Below are 8,607 nucleotides of genomic sequence, written 5' to 3'. Positions count from 1 at the left end.
CTGTGGGGTCGCAAAGAGTCAGACACAACTTAGCTACTGAACTGAACTGAATAGTAAACTAAAATCTTCCTTATTCTTTCTATTCCTTTTCTAAAATATGTATCAATTGTGCATGTGTATCAATATGTATCAAAATATGTATCAACTGTGTTATTAGTTCATCATGCAAGTTCTTTTTTCAATTTCCTCATGTAATGCCCAAGTTAGTCAACAAAGAAAACAGTTAAAGATGCTTCAACAGGCCTCTTAGTGGTCTAGTAGTTAAGACTTCGTGCTTCCAAGGCAGGGGGCACAGGCTCATTCCCTGGTAGGGGAACTAAGAGCCCAGATGCCACACAGTGGGGGGGTAAAAAGTGCTTTGGCTTTTCTAGGAAAGTAGTTTCCAAGGATCTGCAAATGACAAATGGTAATATACATAAAAATGCATCACTCAACAAGGGTGTCAGGGAAGTTACACATCAAATCAGGAAATCAGTGAGTTGAGGAAAACATACCTTCATTGTCTCAATGTGAATTTTTTCATTCAATACCAATAATGATATTCTGATATTTCCATGGAGAAGTGGGAGAAGAAATCAACCACCCCAAGTTACAGAAGTAATTTACTATTTATTTCTAAAATACTACAGCTGAGACATTATTACAACCTAAATTAAAATGACAGGGGCAGCATTAACACAAAAGGAAAATATTGCCAAACTAAAATTCAAAAACAGCAAATGACTGCTAAAGACAATGACATGCATGAATGTCATAATCAAAATGTTGAGCAAAAGAAGCCAGCCACAAAAGAATATATAGTTGGCAATTCCACTTAAAGTTCAAAAACAAGCAAAATTCTTTTATATTATAAGTCATAACAGTGCTTGACTTTGAGCCAAGGGCAGGTAGTGACTGAGAGGGGCATGAAGGAGGTATTATATATTGGAAAGGTTCTATTTTTTTATCTGTTCAAGGTCACAGTTATATGGGAGTGCTGTTTTATGAAAATTCATTGAGCTGTACATAATCTGTGTACTTTTCTTCATGTACACTTTCCATTTTTAAAAATGTATTCAAGAACAAAAAATGATAGAACAGTGGAATATTTTTATATCCTGATTCTAAAGTTTCATTTTAGTTCTTTTTGTATTCAGTATCCAAAACTTTAACCTGTCAAATTCAACTATTCTCTCAAAGGATTTCTTCACTATTATCCAACCAATTTTAAATGTATTCTCCTACAACAGAGTCAATCAAATATAACAGTTCTTCCTTTAAAAATACCATTCTTTTTCCTATTTCTCAAGTCTTTTTCAGGTACACCAAACATTGGTAGCTTGGCCAAGCTTTTAATTTAGACTTAATGGTTAGAGATTAAGACTTCTAGACACCACATGTCATTATTTTTCTAGACTTCCCACAGCAAAGCACTCTATCATCACCTATAAATTCTCATGTAATATCACCATCCTACCAGATCATATTTCCAACACAAAACAGTGTTGAGAATTTAGAAAAAAAGAAAAGGAACTGATATTACATTAAAACAACAACAAAAAAACACTCTTCATTTTGTTGAAATCTCTAGAGAATCAAAAATGAAATAGAGTCAAACAAAAATATCAGGAAATGTCAGTTTACTTCCCCAGGAGCAGAAACAGTTATTCTTATACCCAAAGCCTGGAAAGAAACTCAACTTGCATGCATACCTAATAACTGCAATTATTCAGTCTTTCTCTCCTCTTTGTCATAACAAAACCATATACAGTATTCCAAGCCAAAGGGGGAAAAAAATTATCAGGACCATTTTACTTCTCAAACAGCTGCAATTCCATTTAAGACTAATAGACATTCTACATGGTGCTTTGCTCCTATTGAGTAGCTTATGACTTGAGTTCAGTTCTTCAGCTACAAAGAAAGGCTGAAAACAAAGCTGAACAAAATCTTGGCCAATGTTTGCTTATGAAAATATGCCTCTTTCACAAACTGAATCATTTCTTGCCACTGACTCAAGAGCTTCCCACTCCTTTTGTTACCCAACTTCTACTTCTGGAAGACTGTGGTAAGAATGGGAAATGAAGTATTAATATCATTAACTTTCATTTTGCTATTCATCACTTGCTTAAAATGATCAATTTTTGTTAATGGATCTAGTAATTTTTATTTAGAAAGCAAATAACTTTTCTTTAATGGAAAAGAGTTTAAAATTTTAACCGTATAGGAAATTAAGAACACAGATCTTTCAAGAAACTATAATTTTGTTTCTAGAATGGCATATAATTTTTCTTTATTTTTTAAGATAGCTTTTCCCTACTCAGAACAGAATGTGGTCACTGTTGATGATTTAGAAATTTCAGAAAAAACTTTAAAAAAAAATCACTCAAGACAGCCATCAAAACATACTAGTATTAATTTCTCATTTAAATGCTTTCTTCTCTGCAATCACCCTGTGGGTTTTTTTTTTCAGTCTAACTTTATTGAGACTTTTGATGGCTAAGTTGAAGACATCACTCAGTAAATGTCACATTATACTAAAAAATATGTGACTTATTTTCAAATATCTTTTGATATTGATTTCTAACATAATCCACAGTGGTAAGAGAACAGACTCTGTATGGTTTCAATACCTTTAGACTATGAAATTTTTGCATCTTGTTTTATGTTTCTGGATATATTCAGTGCCTTTTAGTTTACAGTCTATGGGAACTTGAATAGAATTTGTATCCTACTGTTGTGTGAAAATTGTATAAATCTTAATTATGTTGAATTGGTTCACAGTGCTTTCCAGGTTTACTATATTCTTCTGCTTCTCTGTATATTCATTCTATTAATTTTGAGAGTTTGATATTAAAATTCCAAACAAAAATCTTAATTTATCTACTTAAAAAATAACTGTAATATATAGTGGGAACTAATGTAACTTTGTTCTGTATTTTCCAAGTCTCCCGTAATGTGTTATCATACTTTCATAATTTAAAAGATAAAAACTAAAAAAAAAAAATCCTAGTATTTTTCCTTCCAGTCATGTCTATACCCATGCTCTTAAAACAAGAAGGAAAAAAACTGCTGACATTGTGTCCTGCAATTTTTCACTTGCATTTTCCCTTGCGATTATCTTTACATATAATGAGCATTTTTCTGTCCTTAAATGCTCTTTATTGCTTTAACATGATTTTTACTAGCTACATTGTCATCTACTATACAAATATAGAATACAGTATCTACTGTACTTGGTTATTCACTACTAAACTTTAAATTCTTTGACTACGTACATCCCTTTACCTATCACACATTTTGTAGAACTATGCAGAATACTACTTTGAAACCAACCTCAAAAAAATTAATTTAAGCCCTGCCTGCTTACCTCTATCTTTCCCTGCCCCACCCCAAAGTCAGAAGAGAATAAAACACCACAAGCATTTTATGGTAAAATCCTCTTTGTGTGTAAAACCACTGCAGAGGCAAAGTTGGGTTTATGAAATAACTCGACTAATGGAAAAAAGATATGAATGCTTATAAGCCTTAAAGGTAATTTGAGGCTTTGTGTATCCTAATTTGTTAACCAAGGGAAAAATGAGAAATAATGGCATGTATTTTTCCCCATTATCATAATACATTTTTGAAAACAAAATACTTAAGGCTAAATTGACAATTTCTAATTATGAGGAATATCTCTGATCCCTTCAAAGTGGGATTTCTGGATTTTATACTGTATTACTACCTAAATAGGATGAAATGCTAATGACTACAGCGAGATGGTATGGTAATGCAGAAAACAAAGACAAGTTTCATTTGGTATTTGAAAAATGCAGATTACAATACTGCCCATAAAGTGCTTTTGAATCAAATTTGCTAACTTAATTTTTCATGTTAAAATAATTTAAATTTACATTTTCTGCAATTTCTAGTGCTTGTTAATGGAGAGGGTCAAGAAACATGAAAAAGTTCATTATCACAAGTGAAGAAAAATAAACATTAACACAAGGTATTAATATTCTGCCTATAAAGTTGGCAATGATTTTTAAAAAATGATATTTGGTGTTAGCAAGGGGGTAGGGGTAGTAAATACTTTTCTGGAAGACAATTTGGCAGTATGCTGCTGCTAAGTCGCTTTAGTCGTGTCCGACTCTGTGAGACCCCATAGACAGCAGCCAACCAGGCTCCCCAGTCCTTGGGATTCTCCAGGCAAGAACACTGGACTGGGTTGCCATTTCCTTCTCCAGTGCATGAAAGTGAAAAGTGAAAGTGAAGTCGCTCAGTCGTATCCGACTCTTAGCGACCCCATGGACTGCAGCCTACCAGGCTCCTCCGCTCGTGGGACTTTCCAGGCAAGAGTACTTCCCTCTTAATTAGAGATCCCACAGTTCTCCATCTACATGTAAAATGCAATCTTCACTCACAGGAAGACTTAACCCTGATGCAGATACAATCAAAACTTTGCTATTAATTAATAGATGCATCAATTAATTTCCTGGGCTCCAAAATCACTGTGAATAGTGATTGCAGCCATGAAATTAAAAGTGCTTGCTCCTTGGAAGGAAAGTTATGACAAACCTAGACAGTGTATCAAAAAGCAGAGACATCACTTTGCTGACAAAGGTTCATAGTCAAAGCTATGGTTCTTCCAGTAGTCAGGTACAGACGTGAGAGCTCGACCATAAAGAAGGCTGAGCGCTAAAGAATGAATGCTTTTGAACTGTGGTGTTGGAGAAGACTGTTGAGAGTCCCTTGGACCGCAAGGAGATCAAACCAGTCAATCCTAAAGGAAATCAACCCTGAATATTCATTGGAAGGACTGATGCTAAAGCTGAAACTCCAATACTCTGGCCACCTGACGTGAAGAGCTGACTCATTGGAAAAGACTCTGATGCTAGGAAAGATTGAAGACAAAAGGAAAAGGGGGCGGGCAGCAGAGGATGAGATGATTAGATAACATCATCAATTCAATGGACATGAATCTGAGCAAACTCTGAGAGATAGTGAAGGACAGGAAAGTCTGACATACTGCAAATCCATGGGTCTGCAAAGAGTCAGACACAACTTAGTGACTGAAAAACAACAACAAAATAGATGCATCAACATCAAATATTTTGGGCCAATTGACATTATTCAAGTTTAAACTGTTGATTATTTTTTTCCAGTTAACAAAGATTTGGATGTCTACCATATACAAAGAACATAACAGTTTCCTTCATAGCTCTAGGTAGCTAACTAAATGGAAAAGCACTACTATGCAATAAAACTATGCAAAGTAATCTACTCAATTGAGAGGTGTAATGATCTGCCAAAGGTTATAGAGACCCCAAAAACCCATTTATGAAGTTACGGATATCTTACTTCACACATGCATTTCCCTGAGAAAACAAATAACTAAAACATTACTTGTTACCTAAGTAATGTGACTAAACTAGGCAAAAGCATTGTTTTCATCCTATTAGTAACACTAACCTATACAAACAGCTTTTACTTATTTCTAAAACAATTAAGATGCCCATCGACCAAGAGAAAGTGAAAGTGAAGTCTCTCAGTCATGTCCAACTCTTTGCGACCCCATGGACTACAGCCTACCAGGCTCCTCTGTCCATGGGATTTTCCAGACAAGAGTACTGGAGTGGGTTGTCATTTCCTTCTCCAGGGATCTTCCCAACCCAGGGTTTGAACTCAGGTCTCCTGCATTGCAGGCAGACACTTCACCCTCTGAGCTACCAGGGAAGCCCACCTACTAAGGAATACGTAAAAGAGGTGATTTTTTAGTTTAACCAAATCTTTCTTCTCTTTCTGACTTCCCTGTCCTTAAGCAGGCTCAAAACATCATGGTGAACTCTAATTACAGTTTACTCCCCAAGATTCATCAAGACAGTTTACCCATCTAGTACTGAAAATGATATACCTGAAACATCTATTGCTGGTACGGTTCTTTCCATTAACACTGCCACTATTTATTCAAGCCCTCAATCGTTCTTGCTGGACTCAGTCCTTGCTAGCTTCCAGCCTCCTGTCTCTACCGTTAAATTCTATCCTATGCATGATGGCTCTTAAAAGGTGCATGACTTCCCTACTCAGAAATCTTCAGTGGTAGAATTTTTTATGATGCAGAAAAATGCTTCAGATAGAAAGAATGGGAGGGGGAGCACAGACAAAAACTACATACTATACACACACTATAGCCTCAGTTATGTTAAAAAGCATGCCTGTGTATACATATGGGTCCAAGTAGAAGTGTAAACACACACACCCCTACACAAATAGAAAAGAGAGGGCCAGGACGAGGAAACACATCAACAGTGGCCATCTCTTACTGGTAAGGCTGTGGTTATTTTTACTTTCTTCTTTATCTTTACAGTAAACAAATTTGTGGTAAACGGTCTTTTAGTAAATAAAGTATCTCTACAAACCATTTGTAACGAAAATTAGCTAACGTTACAGTCATTAAAATACTTTTTAAAGAAATTTCACACGCTCCCCATTACCTATGAGTCTAATTCCTCATCCCTCAGCCCAACTCCTATTTCCCTCCGTTTAGTTCTTATGAGCCTTAATATAACCTGGGCTTCTTAAAGACCTTATTAAATCACTCACACTGTTCCTTGAGCATAACTGTTCTTTCAAACTCTGCTTGCTCCAGATCTTCATTCCACCTGGAATATGGTCTGTTTACATTTCCACATCAAAAACCTGTGTTCTTTAAAAAGTTAATCTTCAATGATCCAGAAATAGTAAGTACTACCACACCCCTTTCCCGGGTCCCCAGCTGACCATACTAATGGACTTCTCTGAATCAAGACTCCTCAAAATTCTCAGTTCAACAGCCCTAGGAAATCCTCACTAATCAATCTGTGTTGACATACAATATGAAACTTATCTGCCATTTCTGTAGCAATCAAATGTAATTGCCACTTCTCCCCTATCCCCAGAGTTCTTAGTACTCTTACAGAGCTATCTCCTCTACCTTCCATTAAGAATCATTTACTTAACTGTCTTATCTCCATTTTCTACTAGATTTTAATCTACAAAAGGGCAGTAATTATGTCTTATTCATCTTCATATCCCCTACAGAGCCTTGTAGGAAGTAGGCACTCAAACAGTTGCTGAATTGAACACTTTCTTCTTTTGCTATTATCTCATCACTCAAAATGGCTAAGCACTTGGAAACTTTATTTTAAAACAAACTCTCCTTGAAAATCTAGGTTTATTTCATCAATTTTAGCTTACATTCCTACTTTAATAAGGCATTGTCTGATACCACTTGGTAACTGGGAGAGTTGAAGGACAGAACAAGACAATCTGAGATGAGACAGCTGAAGCCATTCTGAGGGTATTAGATCCAGGTATGGAAGTTACTGAATTAAATTACCACATTTTTGGTTTTTTCTACCAATCTCCTTAATCAAAAGCAAAATGTTATTTCTGACAACAGGCAAACTGAGCATCAAAAATACACACTGCTTAAGAAAGGAATCTTTTTTTAAATATGGAGAGATGAAAAGGAAAAACCAAAAGCTAAAACTCAAGTAAGTCATCAACAAAGTTAGGCAAGCAGTCCAGTAAAGTCATAAGAATCTGTATCTCAATAAGAAACCCAGTTCAAGAGATAAGGGAAGAGAAAAAGCCAGAAGTACAGTAAGACTCATGCTGCCATCTAGAGGTTAAAGGCTAGTGAAAAATCATTTTTCTCCTTAATCAATCAAGTACAATTAATTTAACTATTATAGATAGAAGTACAGGAATTATAAAGTAAGCCTGATATCAGGCTACAAAGAAGACCATCCAGAGTATAAGAAGTCTCTCCCTGCCCTTCTTCATGGATTAAAATAAGAAATTAACAAAGGTAACAGTTCTTTTTCAATGATTCAATGGATGTTGGCAATTTGATTTCTGGTTCCTCTGCCTTTTCTAAATCCAGCTTAAACTTCTGGAAATTCACGGTTCACATACTGTTGACGCCTGGCTTGGAGAATTTTGAGCATTACTTTGCTAGCATGTGAGATAAGTGCAATTGTGCGGTAGTCTGAACATTCTTCAAGAGATGGGAATACCAGACCACTTTACCAGCCTTCCGAGAAATCTGTATGCAGGTCAAGAAGCAACAGTTAGAACTGGACATGGAACAAAAGACTGGTTCCAAATTGGGAAAGAAGTACGTCAAGGCTGTATATTGTCACTCTGCTTATTTAACTTATATGCAGAGTACATCAATCGAAATGTCGGGCTGGATGAAGCACAAGCTGGAATCAAGATTGCCGGGAGAAATATCAACAACCTCAGATACGCAGATGACACCACCCTTATGGCAGAAAGTGAAGAAGAACTGAAAAGCCTCTTGATGAAAGTGAAAGAGGAGAGTGAAAAAGCTGGCTTAAAACTCAACATTCAAAACACTAAGATCATGGCATTTAGTCCCATCACTTCATGGCAAATAGATGGGGAAACAATGGAAACAGTGACAGACTTTATTTTCTTGGGCTCCAAGATCACTGTGGATGGTGACTGCAGCCATGAAATTAAAAGACGCTTGCTCCTTAGAAGAAATGCTATGACAAACCTAGACAGCATATTAAAAAGCAGAGACATTACTTTGCCAACAAAGGTCCATCTAGTCAAAGCTATGATTTTTCCAGTAGTCAT

General features: G+C 35.9%; 1 protein-coding gene across 3 annotated transcripts in view; it reads right to left on the bottom strand.

The window, feature by feature from the left end:
- LIN52 (lin-52 DREAM MuvB core complex component) overlaps positions 1 to 8,607 on the bottom strand; it is a 113,978-nt gene that overhangs the window by 81,530 nt on the left and 23,841 nt on the right. The window lies entirely within an intron of this gene.

The sequence above is a fragment of the Bos javanicus genome, chromosome 10, assembly GCF_032452875.1.
Source record: "Bos javanicus breed banteng chromosome 10, ARS-OSU_banteng_1.0, whole genome shotgun sequence".
Classification (NCBI taxonomy): Eukaryota; Metazoa; Chordata; class Mammalia; order Artiodactyla; family Bovidae; genus Bos; species Bos javanicus.
This window is presented reverse-complemented; position numbering and strand designations above follow the sequence as displayed.